Below are 15,857 nucleotides of genomic sequence, written 5' to 3'. Positions count from 1 at the left end.
ACTGAATTTCTGTTTGTGGTTAGTGGTTTCTGAATGCTCTTCATTGCTCATTTCTTGAATAACTCAGTGACTCTTGCTTGTCTTTTGTGTTTCGGCGGTTTTTGATTCCATTCTAATTTCCAATTAACCTTTTTTTGTTTTGTTGTTTTTTTGTTTGTTTTTTGCAACATTGAAAGCCAGCACCTTGGAAAGAAAGTCTGTAATTGCCCACGGGCATTAAGGGAAAATAATGCCCGCCAAGGAACTAATCAGAGCGTACGATTTTACCAGAAGTAACGTGTGCCATATAATAATACGAATAAACCCCTTCAGTGTGATTCAAGACTGCTCTGCTTCAAATCAGAGTCCTGCATCACACTGTCAGGTTTTATTTAACATTAATTACCAGCTCACTGTACATTAACCCTTACATAATTAGGGCCCGAGCCCTATAGGGCGAAGGCCCTATTGATCTTGTTCGGTTTTTTATTATTATTATTATTATTATTATTATTATTATTATTATTATTATTCCTTAGTCGCGGTCGCTGTTCGGCCTTTTTTGGGGCACTTCCTGTGGACGAAAACGCGCATATTTTGGATCATTTTATCGGCATCCCCTACGCTACTCAGATCCAAAACCCCAGATCTGGGCGGGGCACTGGGCCTCTATAGCGCCCCCTAACGCCTTGAAAATTTTGCCTTTTTTCGAAGGCTCCTGGTTGCCATATAGTTTGTCGTAGAGGAACGAAATTTGGTTCACATATGTATCTTACTGAGACGAACAAAAAACGTTCTATGAATGCATAGCCACGCCCAACAGGAAGTGAGGTAATTTTACTTTTGTGAGAAATGCATGGCCACGAAGACGGCGCAACTCCTCCTAGACCGTTCATGGGAATGTCACCAAAATTTATACACATCATCTACAGACATGGCTGACAAAAGTTACTAAATACGTTTCACGTAGGATAAAACGTTCAGAAGCTATACGTCAATCAATTTTCACTTCAAAATTTTACATGCTAAAAAATTCATAACAAATCTTCTAATTGCTCAAAACTGCTCATACTTCACACGCAAATCACTCATTGGGCTTCTGACATGTTACCCAATTTCTGTGATATTTCGCCACTGGGGGCGCTATTTTTGGGCAAAAAATCCAATCTTTCCTCAAATTTGGTCAAACTTCACGGCCACCCTCTTACTACCTCCCATGTCATGTATACCGCATTTTGGGAATTTTCGTCCATGGGGGGCGCTGTTTTTGGCCGACGCAATTGCTCCAAAACGGGTTTTTGGTAAATAATTCCATAATGCTTTTCCTTCACACCACTACCTTGTGATAGTGCGTTCCTGTTGTGGACACTTACTTTTCCAACTCATACTCGCTCATGTACAGCTTAGCGCCACCTTCTGACATGGGAAAAACCAAAAAATTTATTCTTCAAAAATCTATATCTCATCTTCTATTTACTCAATTGTCATCAAACTTCATACGCAAACTCTTCATAGCTCACCTGACATGTCCGCCAAATTTTGTGCACTTTCGCCCCTGGGGGTGCTGGTTATGGCGGACATGATATTGCAGCTTCTGATTTGTCAAACTTGGCAAGCAAACTCTTTTCAAGACCCTTATTGGGGCGCTTGCCATGGTCGACAACGCACGAAATTTGGCTCCTTTTTCTTAGACTGCCACCGCTACTGAGAACCAAAAGCCCAGATCCAGCCGGGCCTCAGGGCCTCTATAGCGCCCCCTAACTCGTTGTGATTTTGGCCTCCCGCTTTAAGGTGCCTGGTTGCCATGTAGTTTGTAGGAGTGGCGTGCCATTTGGTACGCATATGTATCTCACTAAGCCGGACAAAAATGTAATGCCAATGCATTAGCCACGCCCAACAGGAAGTGAGGTAATTTCACTTTTGTGCGAAATGCATGGCCACGAAGACGGCGCAACTCCTCCTAGACTGTTCATAGGAATGTCACCAAAATTGATACACATCATCTACAGACATGGCTGACAAAAGTTACTAAATAAGTTTCACGTAGCTTGAACCGCTCAGAAGTTATACGTCAATCAATTTTTAATGCAAAATTTTACATGCTTAAAAATTCATAACAAATCTTCTAATTGCTCAAAACTGCTCATACTTCACACGCTAATCACTCATTGGGCTTCTGACATGTTACCCATTTTCTGTGATATTTCGCCACTGGGGGCGCTATTTTTGGGCAAACAATCCAATCTTTCCTCAAATTTGGTCAAACTTCACGGCCACCCTCTTACTACCGCCCATGTCATGTATACCACATTTTGGGAATTTTCGTCCATGGGGGGCGCTGTTTTTGGCCGACGCAATTTCTCCAAAACGGGTTTTTGGTAAATAATTCCATAATGCTTTTCCTTCACACCACTACCTTGTGATAGTGCGTTGCTGTTGTAGACACTTATTTCTCCAACTCATAATCGCTCATGTACAGCATAGCGCCACCTTCTGACATGGGAAAAACCAAAAAATTTATTCTTCAAAAATCTATCTCTCATCTTCTATTTACTCAATTGTCATCAAACTTCATACGCAAACTCTTCATAGCTCTCCTGACATATCCGCCAAATTTTGTGCACTTTCACCCCTGGGGGTGCTGGTTATGGCACAAATGATATTGCAGCTTCTGATTGGTCAAACTTGGCAAGCAGACTCTTTACGGTATTTCGCGGGGACGCATGCCCCCGCCCCCACTGGCCGCTGGCGCGAGGGCCCGTCAAGGCCGCTTGCGGCTTTAATTAATTATTATTCTTACACAATTCTACAAAATGTAGATATAGTGAATAAGTAGAACTCTGGAGAACTACAATTCCCAACTGATAGAGATATCCATTTTGCATGCTTGCAAATGGTCTTGGCCAGTTTGCTTGCTAATTGTTTTGGTGAGGTCTGTCCCTGAGACCCGTCTCACTCTGAGTTAAAATTTGTCTCATTCTGAGGCCTGCCTCACTCTGTATTCCTCCCTGAGACCTGTCTCACTCTCTAGGCCTCTCTGCTTTCTAAAGCCTGTCTCATTCAATTTTATTCACTGAGGTCTCTCTTACCCTGTCTCACTCTCTGAGACATGTTTCATTGTCTAAAACCATGTCTCACACTGTCTCACCGTCTGATGCCTGTCTCATTCAATCTCTCTCTATAAGGCCTGTCTCCCTCTCATAAGCCTGGCTTACTCTGTCTCACTCTTTGACCTGTCTCACTCTCTGAGGTCTCTTGGTTTAATTCTATGAGGCCTGCCTTACTCTCTGAGACCTGACTTACTTATATCTCTCTCTGAAGCCTGCCTCATTCTGTCTCACTGTCTAAAGCCTCACTTTGCTTATGTGAAATAATAATAAAAATGTGACTCCCCCCCCCACCCCACCCCACCCCCCCAAAAAAAAGGTTTGCTTTTGGTTGGAGGGAGTAATTACATTTAAAATAAATAAATTAAATATTTAATAAATATAAATGCATATTTAAAAATAAATGTACCACTCTGTCATCTAATAAGGGTGTTTACACAATATTGCATATTATCCAAGAAATAAACTGAGGGCAAAATGACTAAGAGTTATAATTATGACATACATTAACACATCGATTAGTATTTGTGACAAATTTTATTTTCTTTTATTTTAATCCTGTTTTTTTTGGGTGTGTACATAATAACCTATTGCTTGTACCTGATAAACAATGTGTATATACTGTATATAGTGAGGTATAATTGAACAATCACATATAATTAAACAGTGAACAAACTTGAAAGTTACAACAACAATTAGTCTTTGCCACGAGCAGTGATTGTCCCTGAAGAGCGAGCATTCCCTCTGAGACACCACAGCGGTTTTAAGTTTTAATTACAGCCTCTGTTCTGCTTATTACCCTCATATACACCATGTGTTTGAGAAACATGTGGGAATTGTACAGCAAGTGTATGAGCAAATTGTTTAATTAAATGATCGGCCTGGACTGATTGCTCATCGCCGTCTTCCTCATTAATGAAGCTTTAAAGTGATGTTTCTTTTCTAGACTCGACACGTAACTACTGGAATGTAGCTCAGATCTGGAAAACTCACAGTAATTAGGTGGTTCAGTGACACTTAACATGTACTTAGTGTTCAAGAAACTTCTGGATGCTTATTAACTAATTTGTACCTATGGAAGGCTAATAAGTGCAAGCTTGATATACAAGGCTGTGCATAAGTATTCACCCTCCTCAAACTGCTCCCTATTTTGCAGTGTTACAACCTGGAACTGAAATGGACTTGCTTGTGATTTATGTCATGAACCTACACAAAATAATTAATAATATTGAAGTGTGTGGGGGGCATGACAAATTTTCAAAATTATTTACAAATAAAAAACTGAAAAGATCTGATTGCATAAATATTCACCCCTCTAAGGCTACGTTTACATTAGACCGTATCTGTCTCGTTTTCTTCGCGGATGCACTGTCCGTTTACATTAAACCGCCTGGAAACGCCGGGAAACGGGAATCCGCCAGCGTCCACGTATTCAATCCAGATCGTGTCAGCTCCGGTGCTGTGTAAACATTCAGAATACGCGGATACGCTGTGCTGAGCTCTAGCTGGCGTCGTCATTGGACAACGTCACTGTGACATCCACCTTCCTGATTTGCTGGCGTTGGTCATGTGACACGACTGCTGAAAAACGGCGCGGACTTCCGCCTTGTATCACCTTTCATTAAAGAGTATAAAAGTATGAAAATACTGCAAATACTGATGCAAATATTGCCCATTGTGTAGTTATGATTGTCTTTAGGCTTGCCATCCTTCCACTTGCAAGTGGTAAGTGATGTGCGCTGGGATCACACACACAGCGGCTCAGTCCCGAATCACAGCTTGTTCATTTCACTCGCGTGCTCTGTGAGCTGCGCAAGGCCGGAGTGCGCACCCTCCAGAGGGCACTCGCTGTTCAGGGCGGAGTGATTTGGAGCGCAGGATGCCTGCGGAGCCAAGCATATCCGTGTATTGGTATTGTTGTGTGCACGCAAATCGTGTATTGGTGTTGCTGTGTGCACACTAATCGTTTTAAAAACGTTAATCTGATGATCCGCTGATACAGTCTAATGTAAACATGGGCTCAATTAGTTCAGGTGCAACCTGTCGTTGTGAGTAAAAGCATTGAGAGCACCAGCTTGAAACAGCCTCCAAACATGGCCACTCTATACTACAATTCTCAAGAGTCTCAGCGCCCCCTGTCTCCTGCATATTAATTACACCTGTCTCTCATTTCCTCGTCAATTAGCTCCACTACTTAAACCCCTCTCTCAGTCACTCCAGTTGCGAAGTATTGTTCAGTGATTCTCTCCTCTCATACCAAACCGGTTGCTTTCTGCCTGTCTTCATGATTTCTTGACTTTATGTTCTCTTCCACCTTGTCTTCTCTCCTTGTCTACGCTGCTCTGTCTGCTGATCACTCGACCCCTGCCTGTGACTCTGGTTATGATTCTCGTCCTCCGATTTGGCTTTGTTTCCAGTTTGTTTCACCCGCTCTCCCCTGCGCCTGCATCTGTAAGTGCCTAGACTCTAACAGTCACCATCAGAAGTGGCATAATTAGTTAAAAGGTGTTTGCGTGAAATTAAAGTGTCTCGTTATTATGGGGGCAGCCATGGCCTGTAGGTTAGAGAAGCAGCCTTGGGACCAAAAGTTCGCCGCTTCAATTTCTGAGACCAGCAGGAAGAATGTGATGGAAGTTGAGTGAATGAATGAGTGAATGAACAGCACTTCCCTCTTCCTGTGTATCATGGCTGAAGTGCCCTTGAGCAAGGCACCTAACCCCTAACTGCTCCCTGGGAGCTGTAGCATAGCTACCCCCTGCTCTGGGTATGTGTGTGTGTGCTCATTGCTCACTTGTGTGTGCACGTGTGTGTGTTCACTGCTTCAGATGGGTTAAATGCAGAGGAGGAATTTCACTGTGCTTGAGTGCACATGTGACGAAGGCTTCTTCTAACTCAATATAAATACACCTGAGTGTGTTATAGAATGTACCTAAACAACAGCATGGTGAAGAGTCAAAGTGCGATCAAAACAAATCCAGAGCAAAGTGCTGTTAAACATATCAATGAGGGTTTGGCTATAAAATAATATCCGAAACATCATGCAGAGTGACATTAAATCCATTATTTAAAGCAGTACAACATGCCTAGAAAAGGTTGTCCACCAAGTGTCAGTGACTAAATAAAGAAGGAAGTCAGATGATGGAGAAGCAACCAAGAGGCCAATGGTAATGCTTAACATGATACACTGCAACCTTGCTATGATGAACTCCTTGGGGACGTCCAAATAGTCCATTATACCAAAAAGTTCGTAATACTGAAATGAACCCATTTGTCACACCAAACACTCACTCTTATGTAAAACAAGACCAACTGTGTTTAATTAGGGCCCGAGCCCTACTGGGTGAAGGCCCTATTGTTCTTGTAAGAGTTCACTATTTAGGGCCCGAGCCCTATGGGCGAAGGCCCTATTGTTCTTGTAAGAGTTCACTATTATTATTCTTCCGTCTTCTTCTTCTTCTTCTTCTTTATTTTTCTCCGCTGTTGGGCCATTTTCGGGGCGCTTGCCATGGGCGAAAACGCGCGAAATTTGGCACCACTTCCGAGAATTGCCACCGCTACTCAGAACCAAAAGCCCAAACTTGGCCGGGGCTCAGGGCCTCTATAGCGCCCCCTAAGTCGTTGTGATTTTGGCCTCCCGCATTAAGGTGCCTGGTTGCCATATAGTTTGTAGTGCTGGCATGCCATTTGGTACGCATATGGATCTCACTAAGCCGGACAAAAATGTAATGCCAATGCATTAGCCACGCCCAACAGGAAGTGAGGTAATTTCACTTTTGTGCGAAATGCATGGCCACGAAGACGGCGCAACTCCTCCTAGACCGTTCATAGGAATGTCACCAAAATTGATACACATCATCTACAGACATGGCTGACAAAAGTTACTAAATACGTTTCACGTAGTATCAACCGTTCAGAAGTTATACGTCAATCAATTTTCACTTCAAAATTTTAAATGCTAAAAAATTCATAAATCTTCTAATTGCTCAAAACTGCTCATACTTCACACGCTAATCACTCATTGGGCTTCTGACATGTTACCCAATTTCTGTGATATTTCGCCACTGGGGGCGCTATTTTTGGGCAAAAAACCCAATCTTTCCTCAAATTTGGTCAAACTTCACGGCCACCCTCTTACTACCTCCCATGTCATGTATACCACATTTTAGGAATTTTCGTCCATGGGGGGCGCTGTTTTTGGCCGACGCAATTTCTCCAAAATGGGTTTTTGGTTAATAATTCCATAATGCTTTTCCTTCACACCACTTCCTTGTGATTGTATGTTGCTGTTGTAGACACTTATTTTTCCAACTCATAATCGCTCATGTACAGCATAGCGCCACCTACTGACATGGGAAAAACCAAAAAATTTATTCTTCAAAAATCTATATCTCATCTTCTATTTACTCAATTGTCATCAATCTTCATACGCAAACTCTTCATAGCTCACCTGACATATACGCCAAATTTTGTGCACTTTCGCCCCTGGGGGTGCTGATTATGGCAAAAATGATATTGCAGCTTCTGATTTGTCAAACTTGGCAAGCAAACTCTTTTCAAGACCCTTATTGAGGCGCTTGCCGTGGTCGACAACGCACGAAGTGCGAGACCCTATTATTGCCATGTGTCCAATTCTGTGCTTTGTCGCCATTGTGGGAGTAATGTCTCTTGCCGCAGAAGCTGTGGAAGGTTTTTCGCAGGGACGCATGCCCCCGCCCCCCTTGGCCGCTGGCGCGAGGGCCCGTCGAGGCCGCTTGCGGCTTTAATCTCTTCTTCTTCTTCTTCTTTATTTTTCTCCGCTGTTGGGCCATTTTCGGGGCGCTTGCCATGGGCGAAAACGCGCGAAATTTGGCACCAGTTCCGAGAATTGCCACCGCTACTCAGAACCAAAAGCCCAAACTTGGCCGGGGCTCAGGGCCTCTATAGCGCCCCCTAAGTCGTTGTGATTTTGGCCTCCCGCATTAAGGTGCCTGGTTGCCATATAGTTTGTAGTAGTGGCATGCCGTTTGGTACGCATATGTATCTCACTAAGCCGGACAAAAATGTAATGCCAATGCATTAGCCACGCCCAACAGGAAGTGAGGTAATTTCACTTTTGTGCGAAATGCATGGCCACGAAGAGGGCGCAACTCCTCCTAGACCGTTCATGGGAATGTCACCAAAATTGATACACATCATCTACAGACATGGCTGACAAAAGTTACTAAATACGTTTCACGTAGGATAAACCGTTCAGAAGTTATACGTCAATCAATTTTCACTTCAAAATTTTACATGCTTAAAAATTCGTAACAAATCTTCTAGTTGCTCAAAACTCCTCATACTTCACACGCAAATCACTCATTGGGCTTCTGACATGTTACCCAATTTCTGTGATATTTCGCCACTGGGGGCGCTATTTTTGGGCAAAAATTCCAGTCTTTCCTCAAATTTGATCAAACTTCACGGCCACCCTCTTACTACCTCCCATGTCATGTATACCACATTTTGGGAATTTTCGTCCATGGGGGGCGCTGTTTTTGGCCGACACAATTTCTCCATAACGGGTTTTTGGTAAATAATTCCATAATGCTTTTCCTTCACACCACTACCTTGTGATAGTACGTTGCTGTTGTAGACACTTATTTTTCCATCTCATAATCACTCATGTACAGCATAGCGCCACCTACTGACATGGGAAAAACCAAAAAATTTATTCTTCAAAAATCTATATCTCATCTTCTCTTTACTCAATTGTCATCAAACTTCATAAGCAAACTCTTCATAGCTCACCTGACATATACGCCAGATTTTGTGCACTTTCGCCCCTGGGGGTGCTGGTTATGGCAGAAGTGATATTGCATGTTCTGATTTGTCAAACTTGGCAAGCAAACTCTTTACAAGACCCTTATTGGGGCGCTTGCCATGGTCGACAACGCTCGAAATTTTGCCCCTTTTTCTTAGACTGCCACCGCTACTGCGAACCAGAAGCCCAGATCCAGGCGGGCCTCAGGGCCTCTATAGCGCCCCCTAACGTGTTGTGATTTTTGCCTCTCGCATTAAGGTGCCTGGTTGCCATGTAGTTTGTAGTAGTGGCATGCCCTTTGGTACGCATATGTATCTCACTAAGCCGGACAAAAATGTAATGCCAATGCATTAGCCACGCCCAACAGGAAGTGAGGTAATTTCACTTTTGTGCGAAATGCATGGCCACGAAGACGGCGCAACTCCTCCTAGACCGTTCATAGGAATGTCACCAAAATTGATACACATCATCTACAGACATGGCTGACAAAAGTTACTAAATACGTTTCACGTAGGATAAACCGTTCAGAAGTTACACGTCAATCAATTTTCAATGCAAAATTTTACATGCTTAAAAATTCATAAATCTTCTGATTGCTCAAAACTGCTCATTCTTCACACGCAAATCACTCATTGGGCTTCTGACATGTTACCCAATTTCTGTGATATTTCGCCACTGGGGGCGCTATTTTTGGGCAAAAATTCCAATCTTTCCTCAAATTTGGTCAAACTTCACGGCCACCCTCTTACTACCTCCCATGTCATGTATACCACGTTTTGGAAATTTTCATCCATGGGGGGCGCTGTTTTTGGCCGACGCAATTGCTCCAAAACGGGTTTTTGGTAAATAATTCCATAATGCTTTTCCTTCACACCACTACCTTGTGATAGTATGTTGCTGTTGTAGACACTTATTTTTCCAACTCATCATCGCTCATGTACAGCATAGCGCCACCTACTGACATGGGAAAAACCAAAAAATTTATTCTTCAAAAATCTATATCTCATCTTCTATTTACTCAATTGTCATCAAACTTCATACGCACACTCTTCATAGCTCACCTGACATATACGCCAAATTTTGTGCACTTTCGCCCCTGGGGGTGCTGGTTATGGCAAAAATGATATTGCAGCTTCTGATTTGTCAAACTTGGCAAGCAAACTCTTTACAAGACCCTTATTGGGGCGCTTGCCATGGTCGACAACGCACGAAATTTAGCTCCTTTTTCTTAGACTGCCACCGCTACTGAGAACCAGAAGCCCGGATCCAGGCCGGCCTCAGGGCCTCTATAGCGCCCCCCGAGCACCGTTCAGTGCGAGACCCTATTGTTGCCATGTTTCCATTTCTGTGGTTTGTCGCCATTGTGGGAGTAATGTCTCTTGCCGAAGAAGCTGTGGAAGGTATTTCGCGGGGACGCATGCCCCCGCCCCCCCTGGCCGCTGGCGCGAGGGCCCGTCGAGGCCGCTTGCGGCTTTAATTTATATTTATGCTTAATTCACTTACATATTTACCAAGTAAAGGAAATAAGTCACACTCACTGTCATTTGCTTGCCGCATCTTCTCTTTTCAAACTATCGTTTTGATTGCAGTTATAGATGAAGTCTCAGAGCTCTTTTTCTTTAAAAGTTGAAATTAAATTTTTCAGGGTGCCATGTTCTTTAGACAAATTCATTGCTTTCTCACCACACTTTTTAGATGGTCCAGGATATGAAGTTTGTCTTCGACGGTGTCACGTTCATGTGCACGCAGTGGCACACCTCGAACTGCTACTCATGTACACACACGCAGTGCCCTTAGGGCTAATTACCATGCACCTGTTCCAGATTAGAGTGCAATCACAGTGTGTGCTTATAAGGACTCTCACTACACACAGACTTTGCAAAGTATACACACTGTACCTAGTGTCTCACATTACCAATCCTTTTGTAGCACTGTGTGGGTATTCTGGTTTCCAACTCTGTTTTGTATTTTGTTTTTTGCTCTTTGTCTCCACCTTTGATATCCTGTCAGTGCCTCACTTAACCACTGCCTGTTTCTTGAGTCTGATTTTTGAAATACTAATTTGGATCTGGGTGCCAGCATATTTTTAAAATAAAACTGATCCAGCGATTACATGTCTATCGCTTACATTTTCTGACAGGCAGAGAATATCTTACATTTACAAGTAGCCATGACAACAGTGCTTAAGGAGTAAAGACTCAAGTAAAACTGCTTTTAGTGCATAAAATACAGTCCTTTTAAGGGATTTTTTTAAGTCAATGATCACTGTTCTTGATAATTGTTAATGATCAAAACCTAAGCTAGGCTCGTTAAGCTTTTGCTTTATCATGTATTGTTAACTTGACTGCAGACTTGATTATTTATTGTTTGTCTCTGGTGGGAAGAGGAGCGCTCCAGCTCATTGTCATTAAAGTCGTGGACATGAACTTAGCTCATTGTATGCAAAAGTTTGTGGTAAAAATTTGTTATTGAGATAGCAATTCCTTGCAACAAATATTGCTACGCGAGGTTGATGAGGTTCCTGACACACAATCCAGTTAAGCACTCACAGAAAGTCCAATGAAATGAGATGGTGGTTTATTCCATTAAGACAATTCCGGTTTACTTTACTGTTGTGAACAAAGGATCAAAAAAGGTTAACTAAAATAAAGCTCTGTTAGTAGGTTATTCCAATGCATTCGGCTTATTGCGGTCGGAAAACTATTCCACCTCGTCATCCTGCTTACCCCTGATTCAAAGGACTAATTAAAGCTTGTAGTGATGCGCCACACCTGCACATCAGGGGGAGTGGCTACATACCACATGACAGGTAAGGCAATCAGATAGGTATCTAACGTAATTCTAACATAATTCCTTTTACAGGTTACCAAAGTAAATCATATAGAAACAACAAATACTAAGTACAACAGCAACCTAAATATGGCTCCTACAGTTATAGTGGGGTTGCAGTGTACTACCACCACCATGCTTCACTATGATGAGCAATGTTGAGTTTCTGCCAAACATAATGCTTTGTGCCAAGACTAAATAGTTCAATTGTGGTCTCATCAGATCAGAGAAACTTTCCCCACTCCAAACAGGTTTTCAGCATACCAACAAAGTAAATCAGTCTGTAAATTTTCCAGAGAAGTTGCTAAAAAAAACCCCAGAAAAAAACAAAACAAGCAAAACAAACCAATCAATTAGCTGAATCAACCTAAAACCAGCCTCGTTTTCATGGAAATGAAGATGTAAAATATGTGGTTTGGGTTTGTAATGAGTGGGGCAGTTCCTATTGGAGTAAATAACCCCGAGGCACTTTTACATTCTTGGCTCTGTGTATCAGCTCAGGTTTGTTCATGGTCACTCCTGCTGAGTCGATCCTGATGCCAGTCCATGTTATTTAAATTACAAGAGTGTGTTTTCCTTACTGGGGAATCTACAGAGATTCAGAGACAGCTGAAGTGTTGCAGCTGCTCAGTAAACACAACTCACATCAGGAACACAAAACATCACTGCTGTCCATGAGCACCAGAACAACCTAAACACACACACACTTTATGCTGTGATGTCTAATCATGTTCTACTGCCAGATCATTTGTTATGACACTATAGATACATTACTCATTAAAGAAATCATGAATATTCTTCACTTTCATCCATAGATGTCAGCTCTGAGACCATTTCCTGTAATACTAATAATACAAAAGAAGATCTCCAAAGAAAATGGACAAGCAAAGGAGTTGGATGCAAGTGCACGTTCGCTTAGTAAAGACAAGTACTGTAAATCATTCCAAATTGTGAAGCAAAAAATGTAAACAGTGACAGGAAGAAAGTCAGGCAATCAGCAAGCAGAATAACATGGGAAGATCCAAAATTCAAAAATGCAGCAAAAAGGCAAGATCAAAAACCAGAATAATAAGACACAGTATGCAAGGCTTGGTAAGTCAAGAAAACATACACCGAGTGTTACTTTGCACAGAGTCTTATTGAGAGTGTGTGTTGGGTGTGTGCAATTGGGAACCAGTGTGCATAGTCCTAGCTAGAATTCAGCTGTGTGAGAACATGCCAATGGAATGTTGTGCTGGGGATTATAGTCTGTCAGTCATGATTTTAGGCTGCAAAGTGTTCTGGGAAGTGGAGTCTCAGGTGGATTGCGACACTGCTGTGACAAGGAACCTTTCAGGCACTGCAGAAGGTGTAGTGTGGGAAACATTAAATGCTAGTGATCCAGAAGTGATGGGCTTGAGACATGGAAGAAGGGTACTAGTCAACTGTGGCACGACAGGTCCAGCTTGTTTGTAACTTTGTTGATGTGGTATAGAATCTTGTATGGAAGGAGGTACCTTGCATTGGAATTCTTGCAACCTTGAGTGTTTAGAGACCTTTGTAGATAACCATACACAGTCACCAGGTTGAAACTGTGGGGTTTCTTCTCTATGCTGGTCAGCAAATTGTTGTTTATGTGAGCTCTGTGGTTTCAAAGTAAGTGGGTAGGATAGGCAGAGGGACAAAATGTAGGAATTTTGAGAGTTGGTCAATGACAACCATAACTGTAGTGTTACCTCTAGATTTGGGGAGGTCTGTAATGAAGTCTATGGTGATATGGGACCAAGATCACTACGGTGTGGGTAGAGGCATGAGTTTACCAGCTGGGAGAGTGGGTGGTACTTTAGCCTTGTCACAGTACATGACAATCCCTGTGGCTGGGGCTGTGTGTCCCTCTGATGAGTTTGCCTCTCAGGCTGGGTGCCACACAGGTTCGATCCAGTGGATGTTCAAGGGGAACTTGGTGCAGTGGTATGTAGGTGATCTTTCTGTCAATGTCCCAGGTTATCGTCCTCACAAAGCGGGGGGGCAGTATGGGCTCAGGCCTCTGGTCCTTGTTTTAGGTAGGATAGGTGTGGGAAAGAGAGTCAGCTTTGATGTTCTTGGAGCTGGGTCAGTACCAGAGCATGAAATCAAACTGGAAAAAGAACAGGGCCCACCAGGCTTGATGAGAGTTCAGTTGCCATTCCTCTAAGGTGACTTTCACCATCAGTAACTCTTGATTCCTTATGTTGTATTTCTGCTCAACTGGTGAAAGCTTCTTCAGGAAGAAGGCCACCTAATGGAGTTTTGTTTTCTCTCCAAACCATTGTGAAAGAATTGCTCCCACTCCCAATTCTCAGGTGTCCACAATGAAGACTTTAGACAGGTCTGGGTGCTTTAGGATGGTAGTGGCATTGAATGAGGCTTTGAGACATTTGAAGGCTTCAACTGCTGCTGTGTTCCATGCCAGATGCTTGGGTTCCTTCTTTAAGAGAGACACAAGGGGGATGGCCAGAGAACTAAAGCCACAGATGAACTTTTGGTAGAAGTGAACCCTCAGAATGTTTGAATCTTTGAAGCTCTTTGATGGTCTTGGGAGTGGGTAATTCTGTAACAGTGACCACCTTAGCCAAGTCCATAGCCACTCCCTTGGGGCCTATCATGTACTCAAGGAAGGAAAAGGTGGACAGATGGAATTTGCACTTCTCTACCCTTACATACAGCTGGTTATCAAGGAGGCAGGACAGGACTTGTTTAATGTGCTGAACATAAACTGGCAGAAAGTCAGGTGATCAGCAAATAGAATAACATGGTCAAATCCAAAAATTTAGCAATAAGGCAGGATCAAAAACCAGAATAGCAAGACACAATATGCAAATCTTGGTAAGTCAGGTAAACATACAGGACATTGAGTGTTACTTCGCAAAGGGTCTTTTGAGAGGGCGTGTAGGTGTATGTAATTGGGAACAGGGGTGCATAATTAGAATCCAGGTGAGTGTGAACGTGCTCGGGATTGTAGTTTGTTGGCTGTGATGTGTTCTGGAAAGTGGAGTGAAGTGGATTCCAGCACTGGCATGACAGTTAAACACACTATACATGTAGAATTGAATTGATTTAAAGATCAAATAAAGCATTTCAATACAAAAAGGAGATTAGATCATTTTGAAATGAAAGATAAAATGAAAATAAAAATATACATGTATGATGTTAAAAAAAGACAAGAAAAGTAAAAGAGGAAGCACTCAGAATTTTAAAATGCTAAAACAGACACTCTGGTTAAGTCGACATGTTTGGATTGTAATAGCAGTCCTGTTAATCACTAGAGTCCATTTTAGGTTTTATTTCTGTCTTCTGTACTGTCTGTTCACATTTTACTGTGAGACCTGGCGATTTAAACTTTGAGTCTCAAACAGCACATTAATGTACTACATCGCATAGTGTGGTGAAATAGTACATCCTTTATGCTTTAACAGAAACCTTTTGCACTTTGACAGGATTTTTTATGCTCTTGGATTAACGTTTGGGACACATATGCTGTATGCAGCGACTCAGAAACATTCCCTGAACTCTTCCACTTAGCAGGTTTGTCATTTGAACTCACTGACAATGTGGATCACCAGAGAGTGGCACACAGATTTGTGGGAATGAAAGATGAGCACTGCTGTTTGACACTTCCTGACTAGAAGTCACAGGAGCCTAAAACGTTACACATTATATTTTTATGTTGACTTTTTGTCAGAAATCCACTTTAACAGCCACACATCCAGAATCTCGCTGTACCTGTATTTCAGACAGCTGAGAGTGACAGGAAGTGTCTTATTGTATGATTGATTCTCATACTGAGCGCTGATGTGTGAGTCAGAGACAAAAACGTTCCAAAGAGATTCAGAGATGTTCTTGGGAAATTCACAGCTAGACAGAACATAGTTTGTTTACAGATATGATGGCAAATAGAGGTAAAGGAAAGCTTGAAGTGTTTTTCTATGATTAGTAATAAAATATTTATGGAATTATGTTGGTAGATAAAACACAAGCTGACTAAAGGATTAACGCTAACACTTTCTTCATGCTAGTATAAAAAGTTTTGATCTCTCATGCTAGCTAACATTAGTATACAACCCTTGCATGATGCTAATATCTCATTAGCTGTCCTCAGAAGGGGTGCAACAGAAAGCTGCAAGATTTTAAACATAAATAAA

The sequence above is a fragment of the Neoarius graeffei genome, chromosome 11, assembly GCF_027579695.1.
Source record: "Neoarius graeffei isolate fNeoGra1 chromosome 11, fNeoGra1.pri, whole genome shotgun sequence".
NCBI lineage: Eukaryota > Metazoa > Chordata > Actinopteri > Siluriformes > Ariidae > Neoarius > Neoarius graeffei.
The sequence above is the reverse complement of the archived record's forward strand: the minus strand, read 5'-3'. Positions refer to the sequence as shown.